Source organism: Trichosurus vulpecula, chromosome 6 (assembly GCF_011100635.1).
Source record: "Trichosurus vulpecula isolate mTriVul1 chromosome 6, mTriVul1.pri, whole genome shotgun sequence".
Classification (NCBI taxonomy): Eukaryota; Metazoa; Chordata; class Mammalia; order Diprotodontia; family Phalangeridae; genus Trichosurus; species Trichosurus vulpecula.
The window spans coordinates 269,396,074-269,409,486 of NC_050578.1; the positions used below are offsets into that span (position 1 = coordinate 269,396,074).

General features: G+C 37.1%; 1 pseudogene; it reads right to left on the minus strand.

Annotated features, from left to right (window-relative positions):
• Positions 1–12,041: 12,041 nt before the first annotated feature.
• Positions 12,042–13,018, minus strand: LOC118855182 (annotated as a pseudogene).
• Positions 13,019–13,413: the final 395 nt, after the last annotated feature.

A 13,413-nucleotide genomic window follows, 5' to 3' on the forward strand; every position in this document is an offset into this window, starting at 1 on the left:
TTCACCACTATCCCTTCCCCTGGACTATCAACAGTCATATCCTTTCCCTCAGGGAAATGAGAAGCAAAACCCTAGAAGTGGTATTGCTGGGTCAAAGGGTATGAACATTTTTATAGCCATTTGGGCATAGTTCCAAATTGCTCTCCAAAATGGCTGGATCAGCTCACAACTCCACCAGCAATGTAAAAATGTTCCAATTTCCCCACATCCTTTCCAGCATTTATCATTTTCCTGTTTGGTTATTTTAGCCAATCTGATAGGAGAGATGTGATATCTAAGACTTGTTTTGATTTGCATTTCTCTAATCAGTAGTGATTCAGAGCATTTTTTCATATGCCTATAGATAGCTTTAATTTCTTCCTCTGAAAACTGCCTGTTCATATCCTTTGACCATTTCTCAATTGGGGAATGGCTTGTATTCCTATATGTTTGGCTCAGTTCCCTGTATATTTTAGAAATGAGGCCTTCATCAGAGACATTAGTTGCAAAGATTTTCTCCCAGTTTTCTGCTTCCCTCCTAATCTTTTTTTGCATTGGCTTTTTGTACAAAAACCTTTCAATTTCACATAATCAAAATTATCCATTTTGCATTTTGTAATGCTCTCTGTCTCTTGTTGGGTCATGAATTCTTTTCTTTTCCATAAATCTGATAAGTAAACTATTCCTTGCTCTCCCAAATTACTTATAGTATCAGCTTTTACTCCTAAATCATGAACCCATTTTGACTTTATTTTGGTATATGGTGTAAGATATTGGTCTATGCCCAGTTTCTGTCCTACCATTTTCCAATTTTCCCAACAGTTTTTGTGAAATAGTGAATTATTAGCCCAGAAGCTGGCCTCTTTGGGTTTATCAAAGAGTAGACTGCTATAGTTGTTGACTTCTCCATCTTGCCTTCCTATCCTATTCCACTGATCCACACCCCTGTTTCTTAGCCAGTACCAGGTAGTTTTGATGACTGCTGCTCTGTAGTACAGTTTAATATCTGATATGCCTAGGCCACCTTCTCTAGCACATCTTTTCATTAATACCCTAGATATTCTAGACCTCTTGTTTTTCCAGATGAATTTTGTTATAATTTTGTCCAGTTCAGTAAAATAATTTTTTGGTAGTTCATTTGGTATGGCACTGAATAGATAGATTACTTTAGGTAAAATTGATATTTTTATTACATTAGCTCGGCCTAACCATGAGCAACTGATATTTTTCCATTTATTCAGATCTGACTTTATTCGCGTGAAAAGTGTTTCATAGTTATGTTCATATAGGCCCTGGGTTTTTCTTGGCAAATAGACTCCCAAATATTTTATAGTGTCTACAGTAACTTTGAATGGAATTTCTCTTTCTATCACTTGCTGTTGGGCTTTGTCAGCAATGTATAGGAATGCTGAGGATTTATGTGGGTTTATTTTATATCCTGCAACTTTGCTAAAGTTGTTTATTATTTCAGGTAGTTTCTTGCTTGGTTCTCTAGGATTCTTTAAATAAATCATCATCTCATCTGCAAAAAGTGATAATTTAGTTTCTTCTTTTCCTAATCTAATTCCTTCAATTTCTTTTTCTTCTCTTATTGCTACAGGTAACATTTCTAGTACCAAATTGAATAATAAGGGTGATAATGGACATCCTTGTTTCACCCCTGATCTTATTGGGCATGCATCTAGCTTATCCCCATTACAAATAATGCTTGTTGATGGTTTTAGGTAGATGCTATTTATAATTTTATGGAAGGCTCCATTTATTCCTACGCTTTCTAGTGTTTTTAATAGGAATGGGTGTTGTATTTTGTCAAAGGCTTTTTCTGCATCTATTAAGATGATCATATGGTTTCTGCTAGTTTTGTTGTTGATATGGTCAATTATGCTAATAGTTTTCCTAATATTGAACCAGTCTTGCATTCCTGGAATAAATCCTACCTGGTCATAATGTATTATTCTAGTGATGAGTTGCTGCAGTCTTTTTGCTAATATTTTATTTAAAATTTTAGCAGCAATACCCATTAGGGAAATTGGTTTATAATTTTCTTTCTCTGTTTTGACTCTACCTCGTTTGGGTATTAGTAGCATATTTGTGTCATAAAAAGAATTTGATAGGACTCCTTCTTCCCCTATTTTCCCATATAGTCTACAAAGTATTGGAATTAGTTGTTCTTTAAATGTTTGATAGAATTCACATGTAAAACAATCTGGCCCTGAGATTTTTTCCTAGGGAGTTCATTGATGGCATGCTGAATTTCTTTTTCTGAGATGGCGTTATTTAGAAATTTTACTTCTTTTTCTGTGAACCTGGGCAGTTTATGTTTTTGTAGATATTCATTCATATCTCTAAGGTTGTCACATTTATGGGAATGCAATTGGGCAAAATACTTCCTAATTATTGTTTTGATTTCCTCTTCATTAGAGGTGAGCTCACCCTTTTCATTTTTGATACTGGTAATTTGATTTTCTTCTTTCTTTTTTTTAATTAAATTGAGCAAAGTTTTATCAATTTTATTGGTTTTTTCATAAAACCAGCTCTTTGTTTTATTTATTAATTCAATAGTTTTCTTGGTTTGTTGGTTTTTATTAAGAAAACCTCCATCTCTAACCTGATTTGTCAGTGAAGTTTCACCACTATCACTTCCCCTGCACTATCAACAGCCACATTGCTTACCTCTGGGAAATGAGAAGCCAAATAAATGCTATGGGAGGGGCAGAGGCTTGGCCAATGACACCTCAGATCTTAGAGGAGGAATTATTAACATTTTGATGACATGAACGTCTTTGAAATTCTGAGCAATTCTATTGACCATTTCTTACAATGAATCTGTGAGCCTTGCCATACACAGTTGCCCAAGGCGGACAAGACATAGTGGAGAGTTCTGACAAAAGTTGGTTCACTGGAGAAGGAACTGGCTAAGCACTCTAGTATTTTGTCAAGAAAACCCTATAGACAATACCAAAGTGATAAATTGAAAATGACATGATCTCTTTGTTTTATATGAAAGGGAGATTATGAAGTTTGAGCCATTGAATTTTTAGGCAAATACCTTTTCCAGAAAGGCTTTAATTTCAAAGTTAATATGGTTTTGAGGAAACACATAAATGTAAGGGAACCTATGATTACAAAGGTATTTCTACAAGTAGATTTTACTTTAAAGTTTTCTTACTTCAAGACTTCCTACTTTATGGTTTGGTGAGTTTGGCAATGTTAATGATGCCAATTGCAACTCCTTTACCCAAAATAATGATCATAGAGAACTAATGAATTCATTGCCCTGAAAAGAAAGAGACAAAATACTCTAACCTAATTTGAGGCTATTCTAAATTATTATACTGACTATAGCATAGTCAAGAACAAGATGAATTACCTGGTGCATCTAGTGTAGAGATGAAAGTTAGTAGGGGCTCTGATCATTAATATTAACAAAACAATATAATTCATTTGCATTTCCTGAATTTGTACATTGATGAGTCCATGATTTGTCATTTGTATGTAATTAGAAACTGACTAATGAAGGTTCCGCATTTGGAGCATGCCTGGGAAAGTCTTCCTGTTGGCAATCTAAATGGAGATATGATGAACCTGCTTCTGATGATGCGCAATGAGACCTCTCTGCCATGACTGAAAGCATTGGCACATTTTCTATGATTATATCCTTTTCCCTTATTGAATGGAGATGGAAATTCTGCAAATCGGCTATTGCATTGGAACTGAATATGAATACAAAAAGTACAAATGGACGAAATCTCTCTTCCTCTCCATGCTTGATTTTGCCTGAAGAAGGAGAAACATGAAACTGCAGTTAAGGGAACTGAATATCATGTGGTTTGACCATACTTTTTCCTTTTTTTCTGTTGTGTTTATTCTTTCCTGGTCTTTGCTTGGTATGATTTGGAGATAAAACAATATTATGACCTCTGAAAAACCCTATGATGGAAGTTTATAGCAGAGATTTTAGGGTTCACAGCAGCCTAGCCCATGGAGTGAGCACATACTCAAGGAGTTACCTGCTCAGCCCATCACAGCAATGACTTGACTTGACAGCTAATGCTCAATAACCTGCCAGCAATGGAGTGACTGGCCTATCAGTTATGCCATATTAAAAGAATGAAATGGGTGAAAGAAATGCTTTGAAGCTACTACTTTAGGTTTGACCCTACACTCCCCTGGGGCCCAGGTGGTAACAAATGACCTTGATTTTCTGGGGAGCATATTTTATTACAACCATTTTACATTTTAATTTAATATACTCTGAAAATATCTACCTCATTATTGAGGAATATAGAGAGAATGCCCTGTTGTGGGGTGGGGCAGTATTCTTATACCCTAGTCTTTAGTGTGTCCTCTCATTAAATATCACTTGATAAAAGCTAATTGATATTGATCCCTTAAATTGACATTGGGGGTAATAATTACTTGTTAGTTGATATTGAAAAGAAAATAACAGGGGGAATTATATAAAGGAAAGTATATCAGATTGGGGATTCATATGCGATGGTAGCAGAAAGACCCTCTAGCCTCTTGCATTGATCCTAGAACCATAATGGGGAGGAGAATTACTCTTTTGTCGAGCGATTCAACCTGTTTATCTGAGGTTGAATTGTTAGAGTATTACCAGAACCCATCTGTGTTGAATTTACATTTTCTAACACAGGTTAAATCTGCTTATTCGCTGATGATTAATAGACCTAAAATTGAAAACTCATAGGTTTAAATTTTTCTTTTACTTCTGAGCCCTGGTGCCCTGATGAGGGCCTGTTAGTATATGGCATTCACTTTTAAAATCCTACCAATTAAATTCAAGACCTAAATAGAAAACAGAAATCTAATTTTCCCCATAATTAGGGTCCCCAAATACCTTCATGCTATATTTTGAAATATTTTATGAGGGAACGAAAAATAGAATTGTATGTATTCTCAATAGTTTGAAAAATGGTTTTCCTCAGTGAAGTATTATAGTCAACTCTATGTGTGACACTTTTCATGGAAAAGACTTTACCATGAGGCCAAGTTTTCTGAAATTGCTTAGAGACCTTCTTCAATTGGTGAAATTTCAATGTTTGCTTCTTCCTCCCTTACCACCCAACCTTCCAAGATTTCCTAAAGTGCAGTCTTTCTGCTTCTCTCTGTGGCTATCTTGACAGGAACTGGAACCTCAGAATAGATTAGAATATATGTTGATTTTTTTAAGCAATGGAAATTTTAGAAATGAATAAGTCTCACATTTATGCAGAAATGGTCAGTACATAGTATTTCACTTTTTATTTGTCCATACTACCATGAGATTCAGTTTTATTAGGAAGTTAGATCTATACTGATATCTTCTTATATTGGAGAATAAATGAAATCATTGTCATTGTGTGTTCCACCTGGGGGTTTCAAGAAGTCATCTTCTAAAAAGTTCATTTTTTAAAAAAAATTATTAGGCACAAATGATCTCAAGCACTTGACCAAATCAATTCATTAAAAGGTTTGCCTTTTCTGAAATTCTTTCTATTTTAAAATGCACCATCCACTTCTGTTCCCAGTATTCTCAATAGTCTCTCTCTCTCTCCCTCTCTCTCTCTCTCTCTCTCTCTCTCTCTCTCTCTCTCTCTCTCTCTCTTCTCTCCACTCATAAATCTTAGACCCCCCAATCTCCACTCCTTCCATGTATTTTCTCTGCCTGACTTTGGGATGGATGATTTACCACTATAAGGTATGAAAAATTTCCTCTGTTTTATTTTCATGTAACCAGAATAAGAATTAGAATTTCAATATTATTATTTCAGAGAACTCCTTCTTGAGGATATTTCCTCATCATTGTTTCTCCTTCATCATCAAAGAACACCATGAGATCAGGAAGATCTCAGATCTTGCCCTAAGGGCTATAGAAATGTTCATACCCTTTGACCCAGTAATACCACTTCTAGGGTTGTATCCCAAAGAAATCACGCAAGCGGGAAAAGGACCCATATGTACAAGAATATTTATAGCAGCTCTCTTTGTGGTAGCCAAGAATTGGAAAGCAAAGGGATGCCCATCAATTGGGGAATGGCTGAACAAGCTGTGGTATATGAAGGTGATGGAATACTATTGTGCCATAAGAAATGGGGATGATGCAGACTTCATAACAACCTGGAAAAACCTACACGACATAATGCTGAGTGAGCGGAGCAGAGCCAGGAGAACGTTGTGCACAGCCACAGATATGTGGATTCCTTGAGGACCAACCCTGACATACTGCGCTTCTCTCAGCAACCTAAAGGGGCAAGGACAACTCCAGGGGACTCACCATGGAGAATGCTATCTTCATTCAGAGAAAGAACTGCGAAGTTTGAATACAGACTGAGGCACACTACTACATGCTCGCCTTTTCTGCTTCTCTTTTGTTTTTGGTTTTGGGGTTTTTTTTTTGTTTTTTTTTTTTTTTGGTTCTGTTTCTTCTTTCTCAGGATTCATTCCATTGGTCAAAATTCTTCTCCACGACTTGACTAGAGCATAAATTAATTCAATGCGAAGTTATACATGACAGTTATATGAGACTTCATGCCGTCTTGGGGAGGGAGGGGGGAGGGAAGGGAGAAAAACTGGAACTCAAAACTATGTAGAACCGTGTGTGGTAAACTAAAAATAAATAAAAAATAAATTAAAAAAAAAATTGTAGTGTGTAAATAACAATTTAAGGTTGGGAAAGCACTTTTCTTCATAATCCTATCAGAAAGGTAGGGCTAGAATTAGTATTCCAATTTGTAAGAAAGGAAAGCTGAAAAATGTTAGTTACCATCATCGCATAATACAGGAACAGTCTATTATTGTTAAAGATGCAGTCTACTGTAGTAGAAAGAGCATTTGATTTGAAGGGATGAGACCTGGGTTTAAATCCTGACCCTGCTACTTCCAAGGTGAGTTAGGATATGTTATTTAACACCTTTGGGACTCATTCCTTAACTGTAAAATGAAGAGGTAGGAATGAACAACCTCTAAGTTCTTTGCCATTGATTAACTGATGATCTTATTATACTATGAACCCTGGTTGTGCTATTTACTACTCGTGGAGTCTTGAGAAAGGTCCTTCCTAATCTCTCTGACATTCACTTTCTTCCTCTCTCAAGTAAAATGTAAGACAACATCATCTCAAAGTTCTTTCCTACTCTAAAATCTTTGATAAATTAGATACCGTTCACATTGTGCCAACATAGCAATTTCTAGTCCCAGCCACTAACCTTCAGGCTGACAATGGACAGCTTGTGGGCAAAGTCAGTTTGTTTCTTGCTCTTCAGCTCTGAGACACATTCTGTTGGACTCAGGCATATCTCTTATTGCTTCCTTTGGGACCTCTCCTACATAATCTCTCAGAATTCCATACTTCACTCTCCAGGGAATCAATTAGAGTTTTTCCAGAGTTAAGGGATGACATGTTAATTGGAAACAAAGAAAATAGGTCATATTTTGTTCAATGTATGCTTTTCCTTTGTGAATATCCTTGTTTATATTAACGTTGAGAAGAAAGATTCCCTGAAGGTACTCTTGGATCTCCATTGTCTGAATCAGTAGAAAGTTCCACATGGTACAGTGCATGAGGGAAGGGGATGAAAATCCCTGAATTGGAAGACAAATGACCTACGCTCAAATCCCAGACCTAGGCCTTCAAGGTATTCACTATGTGAGCTTGGACAAAGCACTTAAGCTCTCAAATCCTGCGTCTTCATCTGTAAGATGAGGTTGAACCAGCTGACCTGAATGTCCCACAGTCTAGGAAATTATGAGATCAAAATCTGAATACTTTTTTTTTCACATTGAAAGACCTTTTACAATCTGTTACAAAAATTAATTGAGCTGTGCCATCTCTTTGGCACACATATCTTTCTAGGGTGCCTTTCTAAAACTATCATTCCTCATGCCCACTCTGGACACTACTCAAAGAGGATAATCAATTTGATCGTAAACAAACGTTCTATGGACAGTTTTAAGCATTTACATCATTGCTTATTATATTTTATCTTCCTGTAATGCACATTCACTGCTCCCTACCCTTCTTTCATTTTGCCTTTATGCCTCCTATCTATGCCTATCAAAACTTTACCCATCTATCAAGAATTGGTTGATGTCCATTCATCTAAGAATGCTTCATTGTTGTCCTCAACTAGAAATTAATGAAACTGATTTGGTTCCTCTTCTTTTCTGGCTCTTATCCTATTCTGCCTTGTATTCTAAGGTTTACATCATTTTGATTCATACCACCTCGTTTGATTTCTGATCTGTCCTTTTGCTCTCATGGTGGTTTTACCTGCCATTTGTTATCATATTGGGGCTATTCTGGTGTTGTGGAAGAGTGCAAGAATGAGAGCCATAGGATCATGGTTTTAGAATGCTAACAGACCTTGGAGGTCACAAGTTCAACACCCTCATTTAACAGGCAAGGAAAGTGAGGCATTGATAGATAAGGGACTTGCTTAGAGTTGGTATCATTTGATTTGAATCCCTATTCAAACATCAACTCTATGGCATTTGGAAATGTACTTAATCTCTCAGCATCTATTTACTCATCTATAAAATGGAAATCGTATTTTCATGACCTGCCACCGAATTTGGTTTTTGTTTAATGAATACGTAAAAACTATAAAGTGTAAAATAACTGTGACATATTATTATTGCTCCATTGTAGTCCTACCATGATGTCTTGTTGTAGTATGGAAGTAATTTTAGATTTTCAAATAATAAAAGAGAGTAAGGTAGATTTTGGACAATTTCACATAGCTAGAAAGGCTGCGTCTAGTGACTCACTGTCTATTTGTCGTCTGAAGATTAGCTCACCAATGTTTGGAGAGACCTTGACTGATTGATGATTGATTTTTCATCATCATTACTATTGCAACAATTTTTTATTTCTTATACCATAGATGGGATGCAACCATCAGCAGCGTAGGGGCCACCCACATAGATGAAATTGCAGGTCATTGAATCATTGTTATCATCATGCACTCTCCTTGTAAAATCTAGACATTCAATGTCATGCTTCCTGGACCAGACATCCAACAAATGAGATGCAATCTACCTTTTTTAGCTTTCTTGAATATTAATGCCCTTCTTTCTCTACACTCCAGGTAAATTCCACTTTTAGCTATTTCCTGATCTCAGTCTGTGATCTTCCAATACCATACAGTTGCACAAGTGATTTCATGTAGTTAGAATTCACTCATCTCAAATTTCTCTACCAATGAGAATCTTTAATTGCCTTCAAAGGTCACTTCAGATGTTTCTTATTCCATAATCGCTTCCCTGGTCCCTCAGCTAATTTCTTTTCACTCTGCAAGTTTTCCTAGAATGGTTTGTCTGGATCTCTCCCCCTTAAAACTTTGTTTAATACTTAATTGTAGTTTGAAAGATGGTTTTCCTCAGTGAAGTGTTATAGTCAACTCTGTGTGTGACATTCTTCATGGAAAAGACTTTACCATTAGCCCAAGGTTTCTGTAATTCCTTAGAGACCTTCTTCATTTGGTAAAATCACAATGTTTGCTTCTTCCTCCGTGTGTTAATACGATTTAATGAGGTTCGGATTCGCTCCTATAAATGTCACTCCCCAACGCACCAGGAAAATAGAAAATAGAAATTTATTAGAAAAGGCAAGGCAAAGATAGCTTAAATTTGCATAGAAAACATACAATAATGAGAATAACCAATAACATAACACCAATCAAGATAATCGGTAAAGGAAGAGAACACATCGCCAATTCAAGGGAACCTCCAGAGTAGATCAGCGGCTGGGAGCCCCGTTACAGCCCATGCAGACTTGAATTGTGTAAAGTGTTTTCCTGGGCGAAGCGTCCTTCCCGAGGGTGAGGCTCAGCCGGCTTACAGGACGTAAATTTTTTTATACTGTTCTAAACAAAGACGGCTTAGAGCCAAGAGGTTTTTGGCGCCTGCGCTTATTCATGGTTTGTCCAATACACATCTGGCCCAGCCGTGTCCCATCCGCCTGAGGCTTGGTATTTATTTTCTTTAATAACATCACGTTTCACAGGGAGGGAAGCCAACCCTGCGGGTCAACGTGACCTAGGAATGGCTAGTTCCTGGAATACTAAGCCAAGAACACTCAGGGGTTATGGAATGGTTATGGCCGAGAATTGAACTGAACCTATTTATTTGAATGATCTTATTAATTTAAAGGGAAATGTTCAATTTCCATTTCACTCCGCTACCACCAAACTTTCCCAGATGTCCTAAACAACAGTCCCTCTCTGCTTCTCTTTGGCTATCTTGACAAGGACTGGAGCCTCAGAATAGATTAGAATATATGTTGATTTTTTTAAGCAATGGAAATTTTAGACATAAATAAGTCTCACATTTATGCAGAAATGGTCAGTACATAGTATTTCACTTTTTATTTGTCCACACTACCATGACATTCAGTTTTATTAGGAAGTTAGTTCTATAGTGACAGTTTCTTATATTGGAGAATAAATGAAATCATTGTCATTGAGGTTTCCACCTAGGGGGTTTCAAGAAGAGGTCTTCTAAAACGTTCATTTTTAAAAAAGAATTTTATTAGGCACAAATGATCTCAGCCACTTGACCAAATCAATTCATTAAAAGGTTTGCCTTTTCTCGAAATTATTTATATTTTAAAATGCACCATCCACCTCTGTTCCCAGTATTCTCAATAGTCTCTCTCTCTCTCTCTCTCTCTCTCTCTCTCTCTCTCTCTCTCTCTCTCTCTCTCTCTCTCTCTCTCTCTCTCTCTCTCTTCTCTCCACTCATAAATCTTAGACCCCCCAATCTCCACTCCTTCCATGTATTTTCTCTGCCTGACTTTGGGATGGATGATTTACCACTAAAAGGTATGAAAAATTTCCTCTGTTTTATTTTCATGTAACTAGAATAAGAATTAGAATTTCAATATCATTATTTCAGAGAACTCCTTCTTGAGGATATTTCCTCATTACTGTTTCTCCTTCATCATCAAAGAACACCATGAGATCAGGAAGATGATACTATGACTTGCAAGTGAATTAGATTTGAATGTGGGCTAGCTGTGCAAAGTCACCAGCCATGCTTATTCCTCCAGAGTCATCTGGGTCTAGTGGCCAGGTATATCTATACATATACCTGTAGATCAGGACAATTAGAGATGTCTTAGGATGCAGTGGAAGACCTTGACCTTTTTAAGCTAAGTTCATAACTCTACCATTGAAGGACACCTTTAACATACATACATACATACATACATACATATGCACACACATATATGCATGTGTGTACGTATATGTATGTATATGTATATATGTATGTATATGTATATGTGAGTGTTTATATATGTGTGTGTTTATATTTGTATAAGTGTGTGTGCATATATATATGTGTGTGTGTATGTTTATATTTGTATATATATATGTGTGTGTGTGTGTCTGTGCATATATATATGTATGTGTGTATATATATATATATGTATGTATATGTATATATATATGTCAAACGTCACAGAGTTTCCAACGGCATTCAGAAGTTAGGTTACTTGTTTACTTGTCAGGGTCACATGTACACAAAGATCTGTCTTCATGGGAAAATCTGGGCACAATCTACCATAACGCACTGCTGCCTTGGCTAGTATGGTGTGCACATGGCTCATAAAATTTTGAACATGTGTGAAAGAAGAAAACATCAAGAAGAAGACTTTCACAAACACCGTGTTATATCTAAACTTTGTCACTGCTTTAATAAATACTTTTGCAGGTGAACTGAATTATGATATTAAGTTTGGGAACTTAGCAAGACTTCAGAATTTATTTTAATACCCACTTCATATATACATAAATTAAGGCTAATAAAGTTATATTCCTTTTCCTTGAATACTCAGGGAACTGATAGTAGCATACAGAGTAGAACTCTATTCTCATGTCTTACAGTAAATGATTCTTCAGAAGATACTTTGTGGCCTCTTTGCCTCTTCCAACCAGTTCTTAAATTAATGTAATGAAACATCATATTTTATTATTTGTAACAAAATACACAGAAACCCATGATTTATTTGTCCCGTATTTTAGGGATGTGATAAACAATATCTTGGACATTAATAAAAATCACCTGGGTACTTTTATTCTCTGTATTGCTTTCCTGAAAGCCTCCTTCACATCCTTGTTCCTAAAACTATAGAACATGGGATTGAGCAAGGGATTCACCACTGTGTAGAACAGTTCAACGAACTTGTCCTTCTCCCGGGAATAGGTGGAGCTGGGTCTTGAGTACATGAAGAGGAGGGAGCCATAGAAAAGCATGACAGAGATCATGTGGGAAGCACAGGTGGAGAAAGCCTTCCGCCTCCCTGAAGCTGAGCGGATCCGAAGGATGGCCCGGAGGATATTGAAGTAGGAAATCAGGATGGCTAGTATGTTAGCCAAAACTGTGAAACCATTCATTCCCAGGAGCACCTTCTCATAGACCTGTGTATCAGTGCAGGACATCTTTGCCAGGGGCAGTGCATCACAGAGGAAGTGGTCAATAATGTTTTTCCCACAAAATTTTAAGCGAAATGTGTTAGCAGTGTGGGCTGTGGCATTCAAGATCCCAGCTAGATAGGACCCAGCAACCAGCCCAACGCAGAGAGACCTGGACATGGCAGCTGCATAGAGAAGGGGTTGCAGATTGCTACATAACGGTCATAGGCCATAGAAGCAAGGAGGTGACACTCACTATAAGCCATAGCACAGGAAAAGTATAATTGGGCACCACAGCCTGCTAAGGATATACGGTTGTCCTGTGAAATGCAGATGGCCAGGATTTTGGGGGTGTACACAGATGTATACCAGAAATCTAAGAATGACAGACATGCAATGAAAAAATACATTGGTGTATGCAAACGGGAGTCAATTCTGATTAAGATAATTAGAGTCATGTTCCCTGCCAATGTTACCAAATAAAGAGCCAGAAAAGCTGTGAAGATTACCAGTTGCATCTGTGGGTCAGCTGAGAAGCCAATTAAGATGAATTCAGTCAAGGTGGTCTGATTCCCCAGTTCCACAGACATAGTGGTGGCAACCTGATAGAGTACTAGAACCATCAAATAGAGATATAGAATTGATTAGTTCACGCGATTTAGATCTGGAGTGACCCCAGGAGGCAGATGGCTGGCACAGAGTATAGACCTTTATACTAGAAGCTACAAAGAACTGAATTCACATTCTGCCTTAGGTGCTTCTCATCTGTGTGACTCCGGGCACATCACTTAACCTCTCTGTTCCTCAGATTCCTCATCTGTAAAAACAGCGTAATAACAGCACCCATCTCATAAGATTATTGTGTGACTCAGATGAGATAGTGTATGGAAAGGTACCATGAAACTGAAAGCAACATATAAATGGCATCTAACTACTGTCTAGGTTTTTCCCATCATTTCACGGAGGGGGAACTGGAATATCCTAAAATTTCAGATCTTGAAGACACTTAGAATATAGA